This window comes from Arvicanthis niloticus, chromosome 13, assembly GCF_011762505.2.
Source record: "Arvicanthis niloticus isolate mArvNil1 chromosome 13, mArvNil1.pat.X, whole genome shotgun sequence".
In the NCBI taxonomy this organism is placed as follows: Eukaryota; Metazoa; Chordata; class Mammalia; order Rodentia; family Muridae; genus Arvicanthis; species Arvicanthis niloticus.
The window spans coordinates 16,782,550-16,810,286 of record NC_047670.1 but is presented as its reverse complement, the minus strand read 5'-3'; the positions used below and the strand labels follow the sequence as shown (position 1 = coordinate 16,810,286).

At 44.4% G+C, this 27,737-nt stretch overlaps 1 protein-coding gene across 3 annotated transcripts in view; it reads left to right on the top strand.

Moving 5' to 3' along the window:
- The window catches only part of Ncald (neurocalcin delta), a 408,926-nt gene that overhangs the window by 99,230 nt on the left and 281,959 nt on the right, over positions 1-27,737 (top strand). For all 3 annotated transcript variants that reach the window (XM_034516561.2, XM_076911276.1, XM_076911275.1), the window contains one exon: positions 26,877-26,930. The gene's annotated coding sequence lies outside the window, so the exon portion shown is untranslated. The remainder of the gene's footprint in view (positions 1-26,876; positions 26,931-27,737) is intronic.

Below are 27,737 nucleotides of genomic sequence, written 5' to 3'. Positions count from 1 at the left end.
TTTCCTCATGTGGGTACCAGGGATTGACCTCAGGCCATCAGTCTTGTGGGCAAGCACCCTGACCTTTTGAGTCATCTCTCATGTCCTCTTCTAGGCCCTTAACTGCAACATGTCCTTCTGACTGTTTTCAGTTTTGTGTGTGAGCTGGAGCTGGGAGACAGGACCATCTATTAATGCATCTTCCCCTTCCTGCTAATTCCAGAAGTCTGCCTTTATCCCCTCAGCCCCATGCTCCTCTCCTCCGCTCTGAAGAGAGCTGACCTTTATCAGGTTTTCTCCCTGGTCTCCAGAGAGAATCCTGCGATGGGTTTAAGACTGGTATGCACTAGAAATGTTTAGCAGACATTAAGCCTGGGGCTTCAAACAGACCAAGGTTCTCTCCTGTTCCCCTCTTGCCAAGCCAGTAACCTGAGACTTGAGAGCTTGGAAGAGAGCTGAAAGACCAGAAGGGGGCTTTCTAAAAAGTGCTGTCATGGGTCTCAGGTTGGTTTCTCTTCATTCTTCACAGATACCAGTCAGCATTAGGTTCTCTTACTGGTTTCTTTCACAGGTGAGCCTTAAATATGACCTTCCCCTTGGGATAGCTAGGCTTCAGGGATAAGCCACACTCAGTCCTTTCTCTTCAGGGGAGAAAATAACATCCATGGAGAAAAGCTTTCTTGTGCCTCTGTTCTGGTACCTTAGACCACCTGAAGAGGATTTTTAGCAGATCAGAGGTCTATGATCTAAATCAGTATATTTCTAATGGGGTGATATTTGCAGAACGTGTAATTAATAGTGAAACTGAGTAGTCAGTCCAAGGCAGCAGACTTTCGCCAGAAGAGTACCTGACAACACAAGGCACATGCTCAGCCTGGTAGTTATACGCCTACTACTTGCTCTGCAAAGGGTCTCGTTCAAGTGAATAAGTACTGCATGAGCATGGAGGTCGTCATGCTCACAGCTAAGCATCAGGAGAACCTGAAATGCTATGCACATATGGTTGTTCCTTCAAGGGAAGGAACACAATAGCTGTTATCTGTTCAGAAGACTGGTACTGGAAGAGCTTATGAGTGACTATTGACCTGTGGCACCAGATCCTTCCCCAGGTCCTTATCATAAATTAGTTTCTCTCAGTAAACTTATCTAGAACCTGTCTTTACGGACTTCACAAAGAATTTTAATACAGTCACATCTGATCTGTATTTAGGTTACTTTGTTCCTCAAAGAAATGTATGTATACTTCGTTGTGCACTCAGGATTGAGCTAGTTATCACTAAAATAAATCTCACTGAATTGGGCTGTGCTTTTATGCCTGAAATAAACCACTGAAGCCCAATAAGGCTGCAAATACCCCTGCAAATAAAATTATAAATAAACAGTGTGGGAACTGTATGTATATGCTCTACCACAGTGAGCATCAGGCGAGCCTTGCCCGCAACAAAGGCAGTTTAATTGGGCTTAACCTAAAAAAGAAGTTGCCTCTAGAGATTTCAAAATTTTGATTTGTTTGCTTTTTTTTTCCCCCTCTACCCGGTGAATCCTTTGATGGTAAGAAACGTTTTCCTTATTTATTTATTTGTTTGTTTATTAACCTGTTTATTCACATGTTCATCTAGCTTTGATTGAATGCTTAACTTGTAGGCACAGCGCTGGATTCTGAGGAGAGACCAGTGGCAGAGGGAGAGTACCTAAAAATAGTGTGATGTATGTGTGTCCTTTTTCTCTTGTTCCAGCTAGAATTTACCTATGAATAAATAAACACAGTAGGTTCATGCTTATTGTTTATGTTGGGGAAGTCCTCTAAATTATAAATGTACAAAATCATCTTGTTTGTGTTATTTATAGCCTTCACAACTGACACCTGTGGATTCATATGCCTCCTCTGTATCTCTTTTGTTATACTCAAAAGATCTACATGTCCAAACACTCTTGCTTACAAGAAGTTCATAGTCCAGGAGAATGACGTGGAGGGGTGTTAGGCTTCACAGGTGCTCAGATTTATGTCAGCAGATGGCACAGATGAGCTACAAAGAATATGGCGGCCCCTTTGACCTCATGGTAGAAATCTTTGAAAGACTTTTGATAAAGAAAGAGAGGAGGCTGGTGCTGTCACACAGTGCTTTTTGAATTGGGATAGAGTGATGACCCAATGGGCAAAAGCACTTGTTACTCTTACAGAGAACTGACAATCAATGCCTAGCACCCATGTTGGGTGGTTCAAAAACACCTGTGACTCCAAATCCAGGGAATCTGATGGCTTCTTTTGCCCTTTGCAGGAACATTTTCATGTGCCATTTTCCCACATATATATAATTAAAATTAATTAAAATCTTAAAAAAAAATCTTTATTGTTAACTGTGTCAACCTCTGGGGATAAATGTGGATCTGAACCATTTGTCCCTCAGAGAGATGAGTGTGCCTTGAACATGAAGAGGTCTGTAGCAGTGATCACACTCATAAAACCATAACCATCACTGTGGTAAATGCAACAAAGGGCATGTGTAAGATATGCAAGATTTACTTCTCAAGATCAGTGGCCCTAGGGAAAGGCTCTCCAAGGGAATCACATTCAACCAAAGTAAGAGGAATGAAATCAAACTAAGAAAGAGGATGGTGCTTGAAAAATGTCTTTCTCATTCAGAAATGACTTTGCTGGTGAGTAGGTAGTTCTATTCAACCCCAGAGGAATGAATAGCAGAGGAGAGCGTGGACAGGAGAGAGAAGCAGGAGGGGACTGAGGAGAGAGAGAGAGAGAAGGATAGAGATAGAGATGGACAGAGAGAGCAAAGGGGTGGCTCCACTGGATGTGAAATGGGATGACTTGGCTTGTTGGGACAGGAAGTCTTAAGTACGATAGCTAGAACACTGCAAGCACTTCCATAGAGCTAAAGCACAGGAATGAGGGAGGACACCATGCTGAATTTTGAGTTTATCCTACAAGTGATTGAGTGGGTATGATTGAGAATGACTTATCAAACTCGAGTTTGAAAATGATAAGTCTCAGAGACGGATGAGTCCATTGAAGACATTGAAGTCTGGGAGATCTGGCATATGTCTGGTGAATGACAAAGGCTGCATCCATGGCAGGGTGCCTTTTGACAATGCAGTATGACACTGTGGTCTACAAATGTGTTAGTCTCTTTCACAGTTGCTGTGAACAGAGGGGGATCATAGGACAGAGGTGAGACACACCTGACCTAAGGCCATAGTGACCAAAGGGAGAGTGGGGGACTGGGTTGCTCAGTAGCACAAGCTACAGAGTTTCTTTACTGAAAGCTGCTGCAGGGGAAACATCACAGGATGTGCAGGTTTCTGTCTTATGTGATGAAGAGGCAAGAAGAAGAGAGGCTGACTCCATCAAGGGATGGTACGTTCAGTGTGCCCCGTAAGTCCTTAGTGCTCATGGGAGAGCCAACCTGATGTTATGAAGTAGCCCATTAGTTAGTGTTTCCTGGGGTTGATAATGTTCTGACTGAATATCTTTGCTATGATAACATGGCATTTACTGAGGGAATTGGAGGCATGGGAACTATTTATGAAAGAGTGTTTGCATTTTACAAGTGACAGATTGCTTGACTTGGAATGACTCATGACAGACTTTTTGCATGTGTTTAAGAGACATTCAACTCTGTAAGATTTGAAAATATGTTATTTCTGGCCTTTTTAGAGGATGAGTTTTTTTGTTTTGTTTTGTTTAAGAATTAAATCTTACAATGAAACTTGCCACATTCTGTTTTCTTCCCATTCAGTTTCCCATGAAATCCACAAGTCAACATCTGGCGTTTGTTCCTCTTTATAAGGACTCAACAGCAGTTAGACAAAATCTCTAGTTGTAACGTTCTCATCTTGAGCTGGATCAGCAGCTGAACAAGACAGGGCAGTAGTAACAGCGCTGGATAGTGTTACAAAGGCCACTTAGGAGAGTGCCTTTTAAGGCTGGCTGAGAGGTCTCGGAATGCATGGGATGGCCAATCTCTATGGCATCATCCAAAGCTGAGGTGTGAATGTGCTGGGGGACTTAGTCAGGCATCAGGCCAAGCAAGGGCACAGAACTTCTCTGTTCCTTTTTCAGGTGGGAAGCATGTCGGCGGATAATGGCAGGACATTTGCTCTTCAGTCCTTAATGTCTAATGTTTGGACTCTGAACTTGAAAGTCTCCTTCCCACTTTGAGAGTCACACATTTTGAGAGTTGGAAGGGACCTCAATAATGATCTTAACCCAAACTCCTGGGGGGAAAATGTCATCCACAAAGAGAGTTTAAGCAACATAGTCACGGTCCTTTGGCTGCCTAATTAGTGAACTCTCTGCCCCAGCTGAACTCCTGTAGAGAATGGTCAGGTCTCTACCCCCCTCTTCCTTTCTGTTATTTGCCAAAAGGTAAAGTCTTCCTCTACTTGATAGAGCCTCTAGGAATTAATGCAACTCATTGGGAAGACAACAACAAGTGCTTTTCTACGGAAACTTATTTTTGCTTCTTTCCAGATGGGTTTTCGTTCTAACCCAGCATGACTCCCCACTATTCTGAGAGCCTTTCACAGCCCAGCATGACATCTCTCTAATGGCCTTGCTCCTAGTTGGACATCAGTATAATGGTTCCAGCAAAACTCCATGTGCTCTGTAGCAAGCATCACCTCTAAATTCAGGACATAACAGGTGCCGGGGACCGCTGCCAGCCTGTTCAACGCTGGCGATGTGCCGAGCTCCCTCGGAAGCAGTTATGTGTGCAAGGGAATCTTTGCAAAAGATCCTTGAATCTTCAAATTACAAGACTTATATGTTCCTGGACCTGTGAGGTTCAGTAACTCCTGGATGTCCGTGAGTCTTTGTGGGCACTGGAGAGAAGGCACTCACAGGAACGAGTGACAGCTGGGGCAGCAGCCAGCTGAGGAAAGGAACAGAATCTTTAAAAGGAGGTGTGAGTGAGACGAGGGATGGGCTTGTCTTACCCCCAGACACCATTTATCATCTTGGATTTGTGGGAAAGGATTGGGAGATGTGTTGTCTGTGGGGTCCTGTAGTTCTCTCCATCATGCTCTTTCAAAGAGTCATCATTCTGGTCAAGATGTGTGTGCATGGACTAAGAAGGCTGGTGAGTTGGGATGTGTGTGCAAGGACAGGGGAGGCTAGTGGGTCAGGATGTGTGTGCATGGATGAAAGAGGGTATTGAGTTGGGATGTGTGTGCAATGACAGGGGAGGCTAGTGGGTCAGGATGTGTGTGCACAGATGAAAAGAGGGTATTGGGATGTGTGTGCAAAGACAAGGGAGGGAAGTGAGGGAAGTATGATTCCAGATTTTCTTGTTTACCTTCTGAGATGCTAAGGGCCTGGCTTGTAATTCAGGAGTCTTTTCTTCATTCTTTGTTAGAACTTTATTATTTACTTTGTGGTGGTGACCACTGGTATTGTAAGATCGTGCTTCCAGAAAATGGGAAGGCATTGTGTCAGACAGTATAGCAACCACTTTTCTTTTTGCTATGATTAAAACATTCTGAGCAAAGCAACATAAGGAAGAAAGGATCTATTTCGTTTCATGCTCCAGGTAATAGCTCATCATGGTGACGATGTCATGCTGGTAGGAGCTTGAGGCAGCACCCTCAATGTATCTGTGAATGCCCGAGCTCAGTTTACTTTAATCTTTTATCTCTTTGGGATCCCAGCAGACAGAAGGGTGAAGCCTGCAGTGGGTGGGTCTTTTCATCTTTGTTAACCTCACAATAACCCTGCACAGACATGCTCACAGTTAACCTAATCTAGATCGTCCTGAACAGACATGTCCAGAGTATAACCTAATCTAGACAGCTTCTCACAGATGCGCCCAGAAGCCTGTCTCCCCAGTGATTCTAGATCCTGTCAAATTGATAACCACAGTGTGTGTTGGGGATTGGGGTTGCCAAGACAAGAAATGAACAACACGTTCTGGATTAGTTCCCTCTCTGTTGTTGTGATAAAACACACTGATAACAGCAACATAAGGAAGAAAGAGTTTCTTTTGACCTCTTGAGGTCTAGAGTCCATCACCACTGTGGGGATGTTATGGCAACAGGCAAGGACAGCACAGTGGCAGAAGCTGGTGGCTGGCTGATGACATTCTCACCCACACATAGGAAGCAGAGAAAGGACAGGAAGTGGGGCCAGGCTACAAACCCTCAAAGTGTGCCCCTTGGGACATCCTTCCTCCAGCACGACTTCCTGTCCTAAAGGTTTTAGAACAATGCTACAAACAGTACCCACCAACTGGTGATCAAATCTTCAGATACAGGAGCTCACAAGGCCATTTCTTATTCAAATCTCTGCACTAGCTCATAACGGAACACCACTACATTGGTAAGGGTTCAGTGAGAAAAAAACCAGGATGATTTATTACAGTGTGTTTACTTAACTGTTTCTGAAAGCAGCAAGTGAGCACTGCCATCCAAGAAGCTGTGTGACTGAGTGAGGGATGACTGTGAGCTATATCAAAGTGACGGTGAGCTGTGCACACTGAGAAGGAAGAGACCATGTACCAAGCATGCTATGTGAGGGGAAGTTGCAGTCTGGTGGATTTCCTTGGGTCTTCAGAATAAACAGACATTTCTTCTTGTGTAGCAGAACTTAATTCTGTCCCCAAATGATCATGAGTATTGAAGTTCCAGTAGGAAGCATCCATACCACATTGATACACTTTGTAAACAGTCCCCTTTGTCAAGGCCCCAATCTAAGCATGTCATTTCTTTCCTGCTGGGACACTGAGAAAAGTATGTCACCTAATCCCATATGTCTGTAACACAGATAAGGAAATGGACAACTAACGGCCTTTGACTCTGGCTGGCTGTCTCTCTGTCTGCACCCCGCCCCCATCCTAGAACTCACTATGTAGACCAACATCCATCAGAGTGATCTACCTGCCTCTGCCCAGTTCCTTTTCATTTTGCAAATAATGGTTGAATGTTCAGAGAATGAGACCTTGAAGTCATGAAGTACTTAAGATTAGGAAGCCCAGTGTATGTACACACACACACACACACACACACACACACACACACACACACACACATATGTTCCATTCCCAGCACCCACATGACACCTCACAATCTTCTATAACTCAGGTCTCCAGTTCTAGGAGATCTGACACCTCCTTGCCCATGAAGGTACCAGACATACATGTGATGAACAGACACACATGCATGCAAAACACTCATATACATAAAAACAATAAAATTTAAAAACTATCTTAAAATGTTTTAATAGTACAAAAAAAAGAAAGAAAGAAAGAAAGAAAGAAAGAAAGAAAGAAAGAAAGAAAAAGAAAAAATTCCAGAAAGAAGAAACTCAGTTGGGCATGGTGTTTCATGCCTGTGATTCTAGTATTCAGGAGGCTGAGGCAGTAGGATTACCGTGAGTTCAAGTCTACATGAATTAAGTAGGTTTTGTCTCAATAGAGAGAGAGGACAGGGAGGAAAAGAAGAGAAAGAGAGAGGGGGAGTGAGACACCACATTCTTTTCCTTTTTATCTTTGAAGACCCCTTTTTGAACTCATGATTCATTAATTCTAAGGCATTTTTATTTCTCTCTTATGACGACTCACTAAGTAGCTCAGACTGGCATTAAGCTGGCGATTCTGGCCCCGCCTGGGAAATGTAGGTATCCGCCCAGCAAAGCCTCTCACACGGGATGCTGTGTTTTATCTCTGGCATTCCCATTGGATCCTCGTCTGTATCCCAGCACCCACTGAGTGCTCTGTCAGTGTTTATTTTTTATCCGTCTTCTCTTCTCGTTTAGCATAGTGTGACTGTTCTGAAGTCTGCGTCTGTTCCACTATACAGGCCATCTACACTTCTGTTGTTGTTTCCTTTATATTGACAATTGACTGGCTTTCCTTTTCTCTGTTCTTTCAAGTATCTTGTCACTGTCATCAAGTGCGAGACAGGGTTTGTAGGAGAGCAGTAGGTGATGCTGGGCACTGTACTGTCGGGCTGCTGGTGTGAAGGCCAAGCCGGTCTCACTAAAGTTTACCCACATGAGTAGTTAGTGACGCGTTGGGGTGAAATTCGGCTCATCATTGCTGTAATTGCTTCCTCCAAAGTTCTCCACTGGAAAACTTTGCAGTAATTACCTTTGCCTGGTTGGGCCCAATGTACCAACATTCTGTGAGCTCTATCATCAGCTCCCAGCTGACTGTATACCGACTCTGCATGCAGAATCTTTCTGTATGTCCCTGTCTGGCAGTGAGGTGCCTTTGCTCTGATTAGGGAGAAGCTGTGCTGGTGATGGTGGTGGCGCGTCCTCAGCTCAGTTCTGGCCCAGGCTGATTCATAGGCAGCTTTTGTGTCTGGGCTTTGTCAATGTGAAAGCAGGTGGATCTCTGCCTTGTTCTTATAGGTGTTTGGAGAGTTGCCTAGTCCTTCCTCTTTGGCTTTGTGTGTGTGTGTGTGTGTGTGTGTGTGTGTGTGTGTGTGTGTGTGTGTGTGTGTATGTGAGTGCATGGACACTTGTTCTTCCATTGGGCAGATGGCAAGCTTTTGCTTTTGTCCAAGGATATTCCATCCAGACACTGAGACTAAAGAAGTAGTCTGCTCTTCTTGCAGTCTTTGACAGCTGTGGATCACTATGAAATACAGTTCTGGGGAAAGACTATAATCTACCCTTCATCTCTCACATGAGTACCATTCAGCTCCACGGGGGAAAGTGCGAGAGGAGAGGAGAGGACAGAGTCATCATCTGAGATTCCCAGGAACTCTGTGCTGCAAAGTAGCCCACACTGGTCCCCTTAGTCCATGTTTTAGCTGTTTCTTTCTTGTGGTCCTGATAGCCATCTTTTCCTGCCATGTCCTTCCAGAAGTGACAGTTTTTGTGGTTCTTTTCTTCTCAGAGAGACATATCATTTTTTGTATGTTAATTCTTATAAATACCTTGTGATCATTGCCTTCTAATGGGCTTTAATTGAGGCATAACTTTATTGATTACAAAAGTTATATTCACCGTGACTTTCCATAGCATGCAGCTGTTTTATAGCGTTTAAAGAATCACTTGCATTAAAGGAAAATGTTGGTTGTAGATAAAAATGCCAATCAGAAAGGAACAAAACTTGAATCAAAAGAAACCCATTTAAAAAAATCACAACCTAAAGCTTAATAGGCAAACTGAAGGTTCTAATCTTATTCTTTTCCTGAGGTGTCGTATTTGACAGTGTACTTTGTTCAGTGCCAGGAAATTCATGCCTACGGTGGAAGGGGCATGAGAGGAGAGGTTATTCCTCAGTCTGGGGTAGGGAAAAAGAAAGGTGTGCTTTTCCCAATCAGGAATGCTTTTGTAAAAGAAAGAATCAAAGAGGCAAATGGAAATAGTCAAGAATGAGGCAACAGAACAGACACTACAGATCCCAGCTCCACAGAATAGCCTTGTGAAATGAAAGGTCCTGATGGATTGCTAATGATTGCAGAACTAAAGGGTGTACTAAGAGGTGTCTCGTCCCAATTCCAGACATAGCTGAGTGAGGTAAGGCTGTTTGCGGGAGTGACTGCCTCAGCTCCCCACTATCCTTCCTGTCTCCTTTTCTCCCTTGTTTGTTTATTTTTGAGACAGGGTCTCACGTGTAGCCCAGGATGCACCAGAACTCATTGTTTAGCACAGGCCAATGGTAATCATATCTTAGTCTCTCCAGTGCTGGGATTATAGGCATGAACTACCACTGCTCCATGCTTGTCATCTCAGTTCACTCTAGTAAGTGGCCCCTGAACATCCAATAGAAATACAGAAGTGTGGGCTGAGCTGTACACAGTCCAGTAGTAGGGCACTTGTCCAGCATGCACAAGGTCTCGACCCTCAGTGTGGTGGAGGGGTGGCAACATGAAACTTAAAAAGGACATGCAGCATTGCAGATCCTACCTTAGACTTAATGAACCAAATCCTCACTTCAAAAGATTAGCGAGAGTGGTTCTTAAGCACGTGGATGTTTGCGGAGCAGTATTTTACATAATCACCATTTCTATTTTTTTAAATAGGCACATGTACTTCTAGTAATAAGATTCAAATAGTTCATATCAAAATATTGTGAAGGTAACTCTATGTGAGAAGACCCTGGGGTATAAGGCACAGAATTAAGACATTTAAATTCATTTCAAAGTCAGCTTATTCAATTTAACTGAACAATTATCACTGGTGTACATATTTAAAGCTTCCTGTCTTCCGTCATCCTTTGAGCTGTGTCCCTCTAGCTCTCGAAAGCTCAGCTCTTTTTCTAACAATGATATTTCAGGTGCTTCCTCTTTGAAAGGGTTTGTGGATAAGCCTACTGATGTGGTCTGCATCTCTGTGTTACCCCAAATGAATGTGCTAAAACCCATCTGTGAAGGGACATGGTTAGAGGTAGGAGTACTGGATGCTGCCTGGAGCACAGTAAAGCCCCTCACAGATAAACTTAGTGTCTTTCTAAAGGAAGCCAAGGGAGCTCATTTGCCTGTTGAGGGACTGCTTCTGAGCCACCAAGCACTGACTCTGATAGTCTTTCACATACTAGCTTTACAATGAGTGATGTTAGATTGGAAAATGAGCTGTCGTTGTGTGAAGGTTCATTTAAGGATGTTTCATCCTTAGAGTTGTGAGAAACGCCTACTACTGTTGTTGAGTTTTGAGACAGTCTCCCTATGTAGCCCTGGCTGGCCTGTAGCTCACTATGTAGAGGCTGGCCTGGAGCTCATGGAGATCTTCCTATGTCTGTTTTCCAAGCGCTGGGATTAAAAGTGTGCATGTCTACACTCACCTGTGAGAAGTGCTTCTTTTTCATAAGCTACCATGGCTGTGGCATTGGGTTGCAGTAGCACAGATAAAGACACATGCTTCTCGCCTCCTAAGAGTAGTTCTGCCTTTCTCTCCACTCTGGTTAAGAAACAGGCTCCCGTGGGAAGCTGCAACTGATGCTTTAAAACCTGGCACAGACAGGGTGCTAGCAAGAGAGACCCATGTCTCTGCCAAGGCTCTTGCAAAGGGCTCCCAGCTCTCAAATCTTCCTGATTTTGAGTGTCTTGTCATGCAATGGTAGGTGTGTGCTCACTTACATTGTTGTTTAATTTTCAATAAAGATTAATTTTGTAGTTATCTCAGTTTCCTATTTTATATGCACTTCCCCCTTTGATGGAAGACAAGAGCAAGCCATAAAAGCTGGATTCTATAGAATTTTGTCTTTCTTTGTGTGTACTAAGGTTTTCAGCCCATGCCCCTCAGTCAGAGACCCGAAGTCACATAGTTCTAGCAATTACCATTAAGTCAGTTTAATGTATTTTGTTCAGTTTGACACCATCATGTGTATTCGAAGGAGGCAGCCAGAGAAGAACACAGTCCATGTGTCATAGTCATAGCTGTGTTAGCTTAGGCAAAGACTTATGCTAGTTGCATGGACCGATGATGTCTGCTTAATCTCAGTGGTCACTCTTAGCTGCAGGAAAGGCTGATGAACATAATCTTTAAGGTCAATATATTCTTACTGCCATGGCAACCAGGTCGGGCTTTGCTATTGATGTGGAACTGGACCAAACCAACATGAGCTACATACTAGCTTTACAATAGCTGGTCTTATTGGAGAATGGGCCTTAGTTGTGTGGAGGTTCAGCTAGATCAACCCTCTATTATCTTCACAACTGAGATTTTTCATGGAAAATAAAACTATATGTGACTGAGACAAGAAACAGAAAGAAGGAAGGAAGCCCAGACTTGTGCAGTCTGAACCATTCTAGAAGTTGCTTCCTTGAGAACTGAAATAATGCAATGGACGGGAAGAAGATTTCAAGAAGACACGCTTATTTTTAGTTCTGTATACAGCAGGAATGTTGGGAAGAAAAGGTACTGAACCTCCTAATAATAGCCATTATGTATTTATATCATCTATATCTACGTATATAAGGTCTTCCTGTCTCTCTGTATGGATAATTTGATATTTATGTATCATTATGTATTATGATGACTGGGTCATATTTGCTGCTTTATGTAATATTCACAATTCCTGCTCCTCACGTCCTCCTAGTATAGATGGTGTTCTGTCATGGAAGCCAATAGAGGACAGGCATGTGGTGCCTGTAGTAAGGAGTGGGCATGCTCTGCTTGTTAAAGATGTTAAAGAATGGGTAGATGGGGCGGTGGCGGCGCACGCCTTTAATCCCAGCACTTGGGAGGCAGAGGCAGGCGGATTTCTGAGTTCAAGGCCAGCCTGGTCTACAGAGTGAGTTCCAGGACAGCCAGGGCTACACAGAGAAACCCTGCCTCAAAAAAACAAACAAACAAACAAACAAAAACAAAAAAAAACAAAAACAAAAACAAAAACAAAAAAACAAAAACAAAAACAAAAACAAACAAACAAAAAAAAATGGTTAGATGGCCCCAGGTAAAGACAGACTGATTCAGGATGAGTAAACACCCCAGGCCATGGACAGTGGACCTCAAGCTACTGCAGGATTCTTTGTTTGATTCTTCTACAAAGCTTCCTAACACACACATACTCTCTGTCTCTCTGTCTCTCTCTCATGTATACATGTATTTACACACACACACATACAGACAGACACACACACTCACTCACTCACACTCACATACCCTCAGACTGGGCAGCAGTTCCTCCAGCCTGCGTGCTGCTGTTCCCCTCACCTGAGGAGATGCTCACCACTGGTAGGCAGCAGGCTCTGCACATCCCCTCCCCTTGTGTCCTTGTCATCCTTGACTTCTGCTGCTGATTTGTGAATTTCTAGCAGCTAGTCCAGCTCCCCACAGAGGCTCAGCCTGGAGTTTAAGTCACAGATAATTGTCACCACTGATTGCTTTGCTGACAGAGCTTTGTGGCTATTTTGGGTTTTTCTCGAGAGTTCCTTAATTAGAGGAAATGGCGTTGTGCACTGTCCAATCAGCCTCTTGTCAGATATTATTACATCTGTAGCAGTTTCAGGCGACATTGGGTTTGTTCCTGCCAAGCTGGCGTGAGGTTGGCAGTCTCTGCCACAATCTGCTGCCAGAACAGTGGTCCACACCCAGCTCTGAGGAGGTTTATTGCTGGGTGTATGGAAGAACATTCCATGTCCCTGTGCCTCCATCAGGTGCACCCATGCAGGCAGCAGCTCTTGACAATGCCACACCTCACAGTGGCCCTCATTGCCTGATGGAATGCCCTCTTTTTCTTTGGAAAATGATAGATCATAGGCCCTTTGGTACTTGCTTTCATATTTAGCGAGGGAATCCTCTTTTTTTCTTCCATGAGAAAAATGTAGACATGATCTATGCTTGGTTCCTCGGGGAAGAGTTAGAGGTGGTTTCCCACACAGTCTATCCTGACATCAATATCAACTTAATTGAGAGGAAGATTTGTCTTAAATTAGAAAACATTTAAGGCTCTAAGGATTCAGGATTTCATAAGTCTGATTAGTAAATTTTCCCAGAGTACCTTTTACCAGCTGTTAAAGGGGAAGCATCTTATTAGGGCTACTGTACATGAATGCTTTATTTTGGACTAGCGTGCGTGTAGCTCATGTGTGTGTCTGCACACAAACTGGGCCTGAGAGTTTCAGAAGATGAGACTGTCAAGTGTGCATTAACCCTTCCCTTCCCTTATTTCTGGAATAAACTCCTCACATCAAAGGTTGATTAAGCTACAGTTAACAATGCAAACAGACAGTCCTCATTCTCAGGAATGTGACATCGATTGGCAACTTAGCCTTTGCAAGTGGTCTCTCATGAGTGTCTGTGAGGGCGCAGGTTTTCTTTCTTTCTTTCTTTCTTTCTTTCTTTCTTTCTTTCTTTCTTTCCTTTTTTTTTTTTTCTGGGATTTTCAACACTGGAGCAGAGAACAAATTGCAGAATTGACTGAGGGGTTGACCGAGAATTCCACAGAAATTCTTATATTCTTGGATTATACACAGGGGAGAGAGAGAGAGTAAGATTGTGTGTCTGCGTGTCTACCCACAAGAGGAAGCGAGGGGTGGTCATGAAGTGGAGAACATGGTTAAAGGGCAGGGGGTGAGTAGAGTCCATGGACTCCAGGAGGCCAATAGGCAGAGAGTGGGCAAAATGCAAGAGGAATGGACGTCCCTCTCGTGTCTCTGGCTTTGCTTCCCCACCTAAGAGAAAACAAAGCCAGGCAGCCTGCTTCGGGACGATGCTCTTACTGCAGGTGACAGACGAAGGCTGGGGCAGTTTGTCCCATTCATGGGATTTGTGGAAATCAGTTTCAATGATCAAAATTCTTTACATATGTGAAAATAGCTTAGCTGTCCATTGGTTCAAGTGCATGTTGGGCTCTGTGTGTGTGTTTTGTGAGATAACTTTATGGTAGTAAATTCACCCAGATACACTACACAAAAGAGTATGTCTGCACCACGTGTGACCTACTTCCCTCATTGCTTTCAAGGGAAGGGGTGTGCAGAGGGTGTGCTTTCACCCTGGGAGGTTTGGGCAGGTCCATGCCAGCTAAGCCTTTGCCTCAGCAGTGAAGCAGAGCCAGCCAGGGTCTCTGCATTTGCATGTGAGCAGCTTGAACTACTTTCTGGTTCTGTTAGTATGCTTTAACCTAATCTTCACAAAAGACTTTCACAACTGAAGTCAAAGCCAAAGCTAGAGGAAAAAAATTAATTTAAAAATTGAATGTAAAAGTTCTGCATCTATGATGACATGCTGCATATACATTCTTGTATATTTTCAATTGAAAGATTTGATTTGATCTATGTATTTATCGCGTGCCTGTGTGTGTGTACACATGAATGCAGTATCTCTGGAAGCCAGAGGAGAGGATCCAGAGTACAGACTTCTCACTATGGATGTAGGGACCTAACTTGGGTTCTTTAGAAGAATAGTATGTGCTTTTAACTACTGAGCCATCTCTTCAGGCCCAATATATTCTTTTAAAGTATTTTTTAAGACTTTTAAATTTTATGCGTGTGTTTTGACTGCATGCATGTATGTGCATCATGGTCGTGCAGTGCCTGCATAAATCAGTAGAGGGTACAGGACCCCCTGGAACTGGAGTTACAGATGGTTGTGAGCCCCCATGTCAGTGCTGGGAATACAACTTGGGTCCTCTTCAAGAGCAAGTGCTCATAACCCGGAAGCATCTCTCTAGCCCCAGTGCTTGAGTGTTTTATAATTGCTGTGCACAGGCTGTGTGTCCTTTGAGATAGTGTCCTATCTCACATAGCTCCCAGGTGCTGGGAACCCAAGGGCCTAGAAGTGAGTGTGTCCCATGTCCAGTTTATTCCTGCCGGAGACATGTATCCTCAGTGCTTATTTTCTCAGGTGATGTTTTGAAATCCCTTAAACTGTCCCTAGACATGATAGACTTGACCCCAATTATGCGGTTACCATGGCATCCAAAGACAGCCTCTGGAAGCTCATCGACTTCTCCAGACACAGAGCTGGTAAAGGGCTTTGAAGGACCAGTTCTCTACCTCAGCAGACAAGAATAGAAACAGTGTTTGTCTGAGTCAGTGAAGCTGACTTACAGGACTTCTCTAGGATAATTCTTCTTAATATTTCTGCTGAAAACTGTTCGCTGGCTTGTGTACCTTTGCATTGACTGGCAGCAGCCTTTCTTTCATCTGTAATCTGAAAGCTGCTTTCTGAATAAAACAGAGTGTGAATGACCCTGGCTGGGAGATCCTTTTACATTTTAGAGAGAGGTTAAAGCAATTGAGCCATCCTGTTTATTCAGGAGAAAATGAGTCTACCCTGGAGAGAAAGACAGATCCCTGTTCTTCCTGAGCAACCGCTCCCTTCTGGAGGAGCTCTTTGTTTCTTGAAGATAAAAATTATTATGTGTGCTCGGGTTTAAGACACGGGTGTGACAGGATAGATGGTAGATTGGTGCTATTGTGAAGCAGATGAACAAATCTATTACCCGATAATTTTTATTGACAAGAGCATCAAAAAATTGACGTTAATGAGAATCCGAAACACAATGGCGGTTATTAACTTCGGTGCTCCTCTGTGTGTTAGATCTCAGCTGCTTACCTTGCCCACCAGCTGTGCTGGGCTCCAGCTCCCTCGTCTCTGCATCCTCGTCTCTGCATCCTCGTCTCTGCATCCTCCCTCTGCATCCCCCTGCACGCCCTTCCTAATGCTGTTCACTTTTCTGTGTCCTCACTACTTGTGCTAACGTATAACATATTCTCACACAGAAGCAAGATTATGCTGTTTTTATTTTTAGTGAAATAATTCTTTGATGTTAATCTAATTTCCATTAATTTCTAGCTAAGTTATTGAAAGGATTGGGTTTTATAAATTCTCATTGTTTGAAACGTCTGCTGCATGGCAAGTCTCCGGACCACCAGCTTTTTGCCTTAGAGTTACGAGGCAGGGACTGTTCAAGCCAGTAATTTCTATTGTGTGACACTCATGTAACAGTTGGACATGCCAAGCACTTTTTAAACCACTGTTATTTGAACTACAAGGGGGGTAATGACTTCCTTGAGGCAGAGACGGAGGATTTTTGTTTGTTTGTTTTCAGGGCCTGCCCCCTTCAGATGAAAGGATTAAGGGGCACATAGGAAAGGCAAATGTCTCAGAATCCACTCCTTCTCTGTTTGTTTGTTTTTTTTGAGACTCTATCTCCTGTAGCCCAGGCTGGCCCAAAGCACCATGCTGCAGGCAAGGATAACCTTGAATTTCAGAGCTTCCTGCTTCCTCCCAAGTGCTGGGATTACAGCTGTGCACCACCAGCTCCTCCCCCATCTTCCCTTTTCAAATCCCCACTTCTGCTCTGGCCCTGAGAATGACACAGACCTAAACATATGGTCAGCAGGTGAACACTGCTTTAGCAAGTTTTACAGGACGTGGGAAATGAATAAGAAATAAAGACACTCCCCCCCGACCCCCAGAGGATAAAAAGGTCAATCTTAGATGGTAAATTGACAAAGGATAGTAAGCTAGGTGTGTGACAAGGCCAAGGTCTTGGGCTTAGTCTGTAACTGGGAGGGAAGTTTGTACTGACACTCCCCACCCCCACCCCCCCAGGAGAGTTCCCCACTGTGCAGACTTTCCTGCTGGTAAACCTTACAGGTGGCAAATTCAAATTCTGTTTTATAAGGAAGCAGACCGAAAGTCAGAGTGGTCTTGCATCTTCTTCAGTATCTCTGAGCAGCACAATTTGAGGTGGTATAGTCATAACTCAGAAATGCCTCTTTTAAAGCCAGTTTTTACGAGGAGGCAGAGCTGGAGCTGCAGCCTGCGCTTTCAAATTCAATAGCAGGTTGCCATGTCATAGTGGGTGTGTGTAGGGAGGAGCAAAGAGCACCCAGAGCTTGCTTGAGAATCCTCTGCTTATTTGTCTCCCCTCCAGTGTTCCACACTTTGCTTTAAGCTCCCCCAAGCCAGACCATTTTGTTTCCTACTGCATCCCTTTGGATTAGAACAGCACCCAGCATACGATAAGAACATTGCTCAAAGGATAATTCTGTTAAGTAATGAACCAGAGACAGTGCTGCTATATGCCAGCTCTCAGGAATCAAGGGAAGCCAGATCTCTAGGAGTTGTAGGCCAGTTTACATAGTGAGTTCCGAGCCAACTAAAGCTGTCCACTGAGACCCTTTGTCTTAGTCAGTGTTCTATTGGTGTGAAGAGATACCATGACCACAGCAAGTCATGAGGAAAGCATTTAACTGGGGAAGGCTTACAGTTCAGAGGTTTAGTCATTGTCATCATGGCAGGGAGCATGGCAGCATGCAGTCAAACATGACACAGGAGAAGTAGTTTAGAGTTCTACATATGGAGCTGCAGGTAGCAGGAAGAGAGAGACTCTGGGCTTGGAATAGGCTTTTTAAAAGCTCAAAGCCCACCTCCAATGACACACTTCTTCCAACAGAGCAACACCTCTTAATCCTCTCCAACAGTGTCACTCCTTGGGAAGCGAGTATTTAAATCTATGAGCCTACAGGGCCATTCTCATCAAACCACCATATATTCTCTTCAAAAAAGAAAGAAAGGAGAAAGAAAAACCAGAGAGAAAGAAAGAGTAAAAGCAATACCAGCACTGCACACTCCACCTCTGCCTCTGCACACTCCACTCCTGCCTCTGCACACTCCACCTGTGCACACTCCACCCCTGCCTCTTTCTCTGCACACGCCACCTCTGCCTCTGCACACTCCACCTGTGCACATTCCACCCCTGCCTCTTTCTCTGCACACTCCACCTCTGCCTCTTTCTCTGCACACTCCACCTTTGCCTCTACACACTCCACCCCTGCCTCTACACTCTCCACCTGCCTCTGCACACTCCATCCCTGCCTCTGCACACTCCACCTCGCCTCTGCCCACTCCACCCCTGCTTCTGCACACTTCACCTGCATCTGCACACTCCACCCCTGCCTCTTTCTCTGCACACGCCACCTCTACCTCTGCACAGTCCACCCCTGCCTCTGCACACTCCACCTGTGCACACTCCATCCCCGCCTCTGCACACTCCACCTCTGCCCACTCCACCCCTGCTTCTGCACACTCCACCTGCATCTGCACACTCCACCCCTGCCTCTGAACACTCCACCCCTGCCTCTGCACACTCCACCTCTGCCAACCATCTTTGTCACATTCGACAATAGCCTGCATTTTTCAAAATTTTACTTCCCCCCCCCCTTTTAATGTAAGAAACTAACTCCAGCAACTGGGTTAAGAATGAATCATTCTAACTAATGAAGAGAAGACGAACTTTGACATAGTTTCTTTAAATAGTCAAGTAATTATGTGGTAATTTAGCATTAATAAATAATTGCTTCCATCTTTATCCCAACCTGGGCTAATATTTTCTGAGTTCAGTGGGACCATATTTTTCAAAATATTCAACTAAGGATCAACTACTGAATCTCTGACTCAGGGGCTGAAATCCTATTTTTCTTAAATAAGATTTTATTGGGGGTTGGGTGGGCCTGGAGAGATGGCTCAGCAGTTAAGAAAACTTATGCTCTTGCAGAGGACCTGAGTTCAGTTCCAAGCATCCACACCAAGCAGCTCACAACTGCCTGTAACTCCAGCTTCAGGGCATCTGATTCTTTCTTCTGGCCCCTGAGCACCTAAACTCACATGCAGACACATGCCTATGTGTGCAGACACATAATTTTAAATGAGCAAAGCTGCAAAGAAAGTGCAAAGAGCTCCTAAGTTTTCTTTCTCTGGCTTCTCCTAATGTTAATGTCTCAAATAACATATTATCAAAACTAATAAGCGGACACATATATAATGTTACATATTGTAAACATACATGTAAATACATACATATATACATACATATATACATACATATATACATACATATATACATACACACACACACACACACACACACACACACACACACACACACACATATATATATGTGTATATATATATATATATGTGTGTGTGTGAACTAAGCTTCAGGGTGCTCAGAATGCCCTAGATTTCCTACTAATGCCCCTTTCTGTTCAATTTTAGTTGTCTCTTGAGCTTTAACTGTTCTGTCTCCTTAGCTTTCTTGGGTGCATTGTCTTTTCTTCACTTTTAACAAGTTCTGCTTCCTTTTGAGTGGTACATTGCACTCTGCTTCCAAGTTCCGCTCTTATCAGTCAGGGACCTAGCAGAGCACGTCGGTACACACTGGAGCAGCCTGGAGAAAATTGAACAAAATGTTGTTTACAGAGATGGAGATAGGTGGAAGCAAATAGATGAAGGTTGTTAAGGCAACCAGGAGGTGTCAACAAGCATTTCTTCTCCTTTGGAGCAGTGCTAGGAGCAGAGACATCCCAAGCAGAGCAGTTGTCAGAGATGTGTAGCGAAGAAGTTGCCACTTAGAGAATCAGGAGCCTTGAAGTCCAAGTGTGTGGGGGAAACAGACCTGGCTTTAACTCCTTCACTTGAATCTTCTGCATCAGCCTCATTTTAGTAAACTCAACATGACAATGGAGGTGGGATGGATGTTTTATCTCCTGGTCACAGGCACAAAGGGAAAGGTGAAGAATTAAATACACTTCTTGGAAACGGCCCAGTTTATCAACATGTGGCACTGTTCAGCAAGTATAATGTAGTAAAAACTGCTCTGTCCAGCTAAATAAATAAACATCCAGACTGAATAAGGAAGTGTCACCTCAGGCAGTTGTGGAATTGATAACAGGCTTTTAGAGACCTGGGGACATTTACATAAAACTGTGCCCTTCTTCCCTCCCTCCCTCCCTCCCTCCCTCCCTCCCTCCCTCCCTCCCTCCCTTCCTTCCTTCCTTCCTTCCTTCCTTTTTCTCTCTATCTTTTTTTTTGTATTTTGTTTCTTGGCTCTAGGCTTTGAAAGAGGGATGGCCACTTCTTCCCAGCAACAGCAAGTTAAAATTTGGGGGAAAAAAATTCTGAAAATGTAATTTGCTTTTTATTTGAAGTGCACAGCAATAAACCCAAATGGGCTCTTGTTGCTCAGGGTGTGGGTGCAGGGGTGGAGGGGGACACGGTGACGAACGACTTTCCTGGTGTTTGATAGCACTGGTGGTTTCTGCTTTGCTGTTTGGGTTTTGGACAATGGGAATGGGTGAATGAGATTTCATTCCCTTGTCTCAGATGAGGAGTAGAAACTTAAAAGGCTGAATATTAATCTGTTTGCCTTTTCTTGACTTTAAATACATTATATTTGTGCTAAACAGAAGGCTCTGTAAGGATCTGTCGATACCTCCCCTCCCAGAATACAGATCTCGCTATATATGGGCCTTGTGCATTGGTTCCCCATCTTCCTCCGGGAGAGAATCCCTTCTGTATTCATTTTGAACATGGTTGCACTGGGACTTTAGCAAGATGGAGACTTCTCAAGGTTTGAATGAAGAAAGTTAACTGAGAGGACTACTGCAGACCTGGGGGCAGGATCGCAGAAGTAAATGAGGGGTCTCTGGTTGGAAATCAGCAGGTGTGGGAAGCCATTTCTATCCTGGTTTGTTGGGTTGTGGGTTCCGCCTCTGTCTCACCCTGCGGCTAGTGGAGAGAAAGGCGTGGGATGTTGACTGTGTTCACTCCACGATGACATGGAGCAGACATTGGGCTGTGCAAAGCCACTCTGCTTGGGGTGGGAGAGCACAGTCAGAGGTCCCACAGGGAGCCAGGTTCTTGGGTTGGGGGGTCCCCGGGACAAAAGGCGGCCAGGAACCAGTTGGTTCTCAGGCCCTTGGGTGGCTGGGGAGGCCGCGGAAGGGCCAAGACTGAAAGTGAGGGTGTATGGGCTAGCTCTGTCCATGGATCTAGCCTGTAGCCGCAGAGGAGAGGGGGAGGGATGAGCTCTAGCTGCTTCCCACTGGGATAAAAGTCTTGGTCATGGGCGACTGGCTTAGCTGGGTCATGGCTGGCTCTGCTTGCTTGCTTGGGTTGGGTGGCTGGCGGTCTCTGTGGCTGAGAACATAGAGGTCGTCTGGAGATTAGGCGGAGGCTGGTTTCCCCACTGTTCCCCACAGAGGGTCACAAAGAAGAGAAATAGGTTAAGGTCTTAAGATATTTATTGTCAGGATGGAAAATCAATGAAACTATGCCCCGGTATTTTCAGGACAGGCCTGAGGTTAAATACCTTTTGTAAGAAGGAGGGTCTGGGAAGGAATGTTTAATGGCTATGCCCCTCTGGCCTTTAGGTATCTCATTAATATGGCGATCTGTCTTGAGGCTCTGTGGCCTGTAGTCACACCCTCTACCCTGAAAGGCACAGATTTATGGAGGAGTCAGAAGCCTAGAGTCTTGGAGCGTGGTGAAATGCCTGCCATCCCTTACAGGACCCCAGTGGGATCTCAGGTGATTTCTAGCTGGTGCTCAACCAGAAATCATGCTGTCCTTTCACGGTTCTGCATTGGTTCAGAGGGGTGAAAGAGCAAACAATGGGGCCTGGTAAGGGTTGTAATCCCAAGCAAAGGGTCACTCAGGAGAAACCACATCAGTGAGGGGATAGCAGACGCTACAGTGTGAGGAGAGTGAGGGAATAATCATCAGGCATTGTCTGTGTCCCACGTTGGGGAAACCCCAGAGACGTGAGAAGGAAGGCGTGTGGGCAGTACAGCCAGGGGAGGTGTTCTGGGGGGTGTACAGGATGCCACTAACTGGCCCAGATTATTGTAAATTTAGGTTTGGAGGAAATCCAATCTAGATGTAATAAACCAATGGGCAAATTTAGTCTTTAAAGAACAGTGTTAGAGTTTTAAAATGAATTACTCTTCCCCTAGCCTGTCGAGGTTATAGTTCATAAAAGCCCTGTGTCCTTGAGTTGTTTAGGCTGTTAGTATGTTGAGAACGATGTCATCCTTCGGCACTGTGGAGGCCATTCATTTCTGTGACCCTGCCCCCTTGCTAGCAGTTGCTCTAACTGGCTTTTTCAGAGTTAAAATGGCCATCACAGCCTGTGTACTATTATTGCCTTAATGGGTTGTTTCTGTTAGAGCTAAATGTAATTACTAAATAATCATTTCCAGTTGCCCATTGATTGTTTGTGCATGAAATATTTAATGAAAATAGACCCAAATGCTGCAGCCATGGAAAGACTCACTTCTGGGGGAAAAAAAATGTGTTTTTTCTCTTACCCTTGCAGGTTATTTGGAAACAAACACAGAGCAACCTTAAATGTTTGTGGCAACTCACACAAAACCTGGTTCCAGGATCACTGTAGACCTCCAGATGTAGGCTCAGGGACACAGAAATAGCATGGCTGTTTCAGGGAAGGGACTAGAAGATTTCCTCATTAGCCTTAGGTTCAATGGGTGACACACAACAATGCATGACAATGCACCTCCAGGAAAAGGAGTTCCTATAGGATTCTCCTTTTCTTCGTAGATGATCTCTGAGAAGCCTTAGTGTCTGCTTGCCACTTACTTTACTGTGATATGTTTATTCTAAATTATCCAGCTTTTCCCGCCCATATTGGTGTTAGAGTCTTAGTCAAAGCTCCCTTTATTTAAAGTTCCTGAAAACAAAAGTCATCTCATTAAAATATTATTCATTCACTTTGTGCATTTATGTAGAGTCTTACTTGGTCAAACTGTGCTTTCAGCCCAGAAAGGATGTCTGGTGTATTTTTGTTTTCAGCCATGCAGGAAAATACTGAGTTAAAAGATTAAAAAACGGTCATAAACTCATGAGCAATTCACTCTAGTGGTCAGCGAGCCCAAGCAGAGTTCAAGGGTCTTTGACCCTCATTGCTTAAACGAATTTGGTAGAAATTTTAAACAAAGCTAAAAATAAAATCTGTCTAGCACGCTTTACAAAAGGACTGTCAGTGCTTCCCAAGAATCAATAAGTGGCTCACCATTCCCTACCCTAAGCAAATACCATGACCTTTGTTGTCGTTTTGGTCTGACCTGTGTTAGGTACCAAAGCAGGCAGTGCTGATGCCACACCGTGCTCGCTGCTTGTGGCCCAAGAGTCTGAAGCCCTTGACTTCAGGCTTTGGTTCTGATGCTCTCTGACTTTTGCAGTGCTTTGTGCTTGTTTTCAAGATGGCTTCCTAGGTCAGTAGGTGGAAATCACAACACAACACAGCACAGCACAACACAGCACAGCACAGTTCTATTGACTTTTGCATCCCTCAAGGTCAGATGGGCATCATGTTTGTCTTCCTTTAGGGAAGACCCATTTCCATTCTTTGTTAGCTCTGTACCCAGAGCCCTTCCGTTGGCCCGAGCTATAGAGCAAGCCTCTAGCCAGCTTGTCTGCTCACAGGGTCCCCTGGTGCCTGCCACCAATAGTCTCCCTGTACCATCACAAGATGCATCAGGCCATGTCTTTTCTTAAACATGCTTAGTCATCTCACAGTTACAGTTGACAGGATAAGATCCTCTTTCAGTAACTAACAAAAATTTCTGTTTCACATGCTATGAACTATGAGCAAGACTCTGTACAAGGTGCTGTAGAAAGGGGACTGGTCACCTTGCTGGCTTTATACTGTGTCCTGAATTAGCTTGTGATTTTCTGTATAACAGGCATTGTACTTGTTAGCTGTAAATGTGCAGGCAGGGCCAATCAGGTTTCTAGTCGGCGTTTTTTATTATATATTGCAGTCCATGAAGGTCTGTAAGGTGAATAGCTTGGAAAATCACATATATAGTCCTCCCCAGGTGGTCCAATAGGGCCTCTGATTTTTTTTAAACTAGAGTTCGTTTTAGAATTTGCAGGTTATAAAAATTTCCCATTACTCCAGTCTTGATTTAAGGTACATTTCATGGATGTGTACCTACTACCTGGTACTGTATCAAATCCTTGGTACATAAAACATGTAAAGTCCTACCAAGAAAGACAATGGGTAACCCACCATCAAAGACAAACATGGATTTATTGCCACACTGCAGCATGAAAAGATGTCTGTCCTGGATCTGTATGACATCAAGGGAACATAGGCAGTGTGTCCAGGACCACAGGCAGTTCTTTGAAATTGGTCAGAATTCTCAGACTAGGAAGTTTCTGGAACAATTTAAGGTCTTATCTTTAAGATGCAGAATTGCAACTGTGCAGAGTCGTGCAGGCTTTATTGCAGTCATACCGAGCCACGGATCTGAATGACCTGGTACTGTGTCTGACCTTAGTTCATCTCACATGCTGTGGTTTGAGCAGTTGCCTGTGTTATGAGTCATGGGACACTTTTACAAGCTGTGGCTTTTGCTTTAGTTCCAGGTCCCATTTCACAAGCTGGTTATAATGGCTTTACTATAAAAGTAGAAGAAATACCAAGGCGGTGTCTCTCTCCAGGGAAACACAGTGTCTCTCTCCAGGGAAACACAGTGTCTCTCTCCAGGGAAACGCAGTGTCTCTCTCCAGGGAAACACAGTGTCTCTCTCCAGGGAAACGCAGTGTCTCTCTCCAGGGAAACACAGTGTCTCTCTCCAGGGAAACACAGTGTCTCTCTCCAGGGAACCCCCAGTTTAGGCTATCTTGCTTTGGTATGTGTTGTAGTAAAGAACAAGGTGTTCCGGAGCTCAGAAGAACTTATTTTTTTAACATGCCTTTTTTTGTTGTTGTTGTTCTTGCTGTTATTTTTTTGAGACAGAATCACATTTAGCTCAGGCTGGCTTTGAGTTTGCTTTGTAGTTGAGGCTGGCCTTGGACTCCTGACTCCTCCTGCTTACACATCCCAAGTGCTAGGATTACAGATGTGTGCCGGCACAGCTAACTAAGCATGCCATTTTGTTGAAATTCTATAATCTACAAGGTCCTATGTACATTACACACTAAGCAAATTACACACGTTATTTTCTTTAATTCTAACAATTGAAAGTGGGTGATATTTTTCTTACTCTTATTTTAAAGTAAAGAAACCCAGAGGCAAAAAGGTTGAATAAGCATTCCTGGTCACCCCGCCGAGACACAAGGGCCTTGGACTTTATTAGACAAACATTTACAGGGCTTTCTCCTAGTGATTCTCGTAATCTAAGAAAATAAAACTTAGAAGTAGCTGTTACCATGGAGGGAACTGAGACGCAGGAATGCGAGGTAGCTGCCCTGCGATCACCAAGCTGGACACGGGGCAGAGCAGGATCTGGACTCAGGCAATGAGGCTGCCAGTGGATTCATGGCTTCTCTTTAGCCCAGTCCTGTGGGGTCTGGACTCCCACATCTGTGTTCACAGCTCAGTGCCTGAGGAAAGGCTTCACAGAAGCATCGGAGTTTGAGGTGGAACTTGGCAGATAAGATTATGTCTGTCTGGATCATGGAAAGCAGGCTCTGATATTCTATCAGGAGCAGGGTCCTTGAGTAGCCCTGGGAACCAGGGTGGTGCTGCTGGGCCAGGGAACAATGAGGTTCTGAATGCAGAAGATGGAGAAATAGTAGGGGCATAAGTGGTAACCCACAGAGTTAGAGGTAGGACTGGGGACTCCATTCTTCATGTGTGACACAAAAGGATGCACTTCTCAATGTCACACTTGGCTCCAGATGATGGTTCAGGAAAGGGACCAGCAGGGCTACTCATGCTGAAGGCAACTCCAGAGTTCGGAGCTCGTAGGGAGCAAACGGAGCTGCCAGAGAAGTGGTGCTTAGAGGCCATCCTGACGCCATTGCTTTGAGGAGCACAGTGTTAATGTCTATGTCCCTGTAAGTTAACAATAAAATGATAAAGGATGTCACTGCTTTCAATCAGTCTGGAGTCTGAAAGGACAATTTTTTTTTTTTGAGTTCAAGGGAGGAGACACACATTTAATGTTAACACCAATCTTATAGGGTAGACACTATTCACATCCTAATCATATAAGTGAGGGAACGGCCTCAGAGACTTCGAGGTTTTGGGTAACTTCCAGGACCAATCAGGTTGATTCTAGCATTTGTTCTGTTGCCTTCAGAGGTTGTGTCTTAGGAGATGTGTGCTTAGGAGATGCAAAAGGCCTCTGACACACAGCAATTTGTGTCCTAGAGAGGCCAGGGTGGCATTGGGACCAAGAGAAGAAGGGTTTTCACAGTCTGCTTATCCCTTCCCAGTTCTGGCTCAGAATTATTCTCTCTGCACGCCTCCCACCATGGAATTTCCTGGCTTAAAATAGCTGTTTCAGCAGAGTGTCAGTCCTTAGATCTCAAGTCATTCTCTGGAAGCCTCAGACTGAAATCCTGGTCCCTGCTACTTGATGAAGCTCCTCCTGGGGACACTGGCCCATTGCCAGTTATCAGTTAACTTTGTGCTGTCCTCCCTCTCAGTAACCAGTGGTTCACTTATTTATCTAACTAATAACAGGTGCACTTGTCTAGAGGTGCAGTCATGTGAAGGGCTTTGCTGACTCGGGGTTAGTAATGAGCTTAGTCAATTTGGGGGTGTGGCATTCTAAATACTTGCAGTGGCAAAGAAAAGATGGAAGTGACACACAGGATTGTTGTATTCTTGAAGTGAAGGTACAATTTAATGTAGGCCCCACCCCCCACCCCTTGGAATGTACTTCTAGGTTGGCTAATCAATTACTCTAAAAATGACTTTTGCCTCTGTCTCTGTTGTCAATGGCAGGTGGAGTAGCCCACGAGAGCCTGAACCAGAGGAAAAACACCTTGGATCAACCTGGTAAGTTCTTTAAACTTTCTGCAATGACTTCATTCATTTCAGTGTATGTGCATACGTGTGCATGTGGAGAATAGGGGTTGATTTCAGGTGTTGCTTCTCAGGAGCCAGCCACCTTGATTTTGAGACACAGCTTCTAAAAGGAATGTGGGCTCCCCAGTTAGGCTAGGTTGGTTTGTCAGTAAGCCCCAGGGATCTTCCCGGCTCCACAACCCCAGCACTGGGATTCCGAGCCTGGACCACACCTAGCTTTTCACATGGTTGCTGGGGCTTGACCCCAGCTTTCTGTACCTCACAGGTGTATCCTGATGGTTAGGCTAGGCACTTGGCAGACACATTACTCAGTACACAGTGAGAGCTCAGCAAAAGATAGGAAAGTAAATACCCAGGAATTGACTGTCGTATGGTAGGCTTGGATGTAGACTGTGCACTGCCGAGCTCCCGAGATGGGAACGGTAGGAATGGCACCCCTGACGTCACCCAGATAGTGATCTTCCCCAGAACTGCCTTGTATTAACTCTTTAATCCTCACTCCCATGAGTTTCTATCCTTGCTTTTGCTTGTGTAGTGCTCGGGTTTATCTGGCTGTCAATGCTGTTGTGAGGGCCATTTGTAAACTGTTATGTCATGAATCTGTATAGTTGACCTCTTGTCTGTTTGTCACAAAGGCAGGGACAATCTCAATGGTCTTGTTTGTGTTTCAATTGTTAATATATAATATACTGGTTGTCTTTATGTATTTTAGCATTTCTTAGAATATGTTGACATTTTCAACTTTTGTGAATAATACATATAATTTTACCTTTAAAA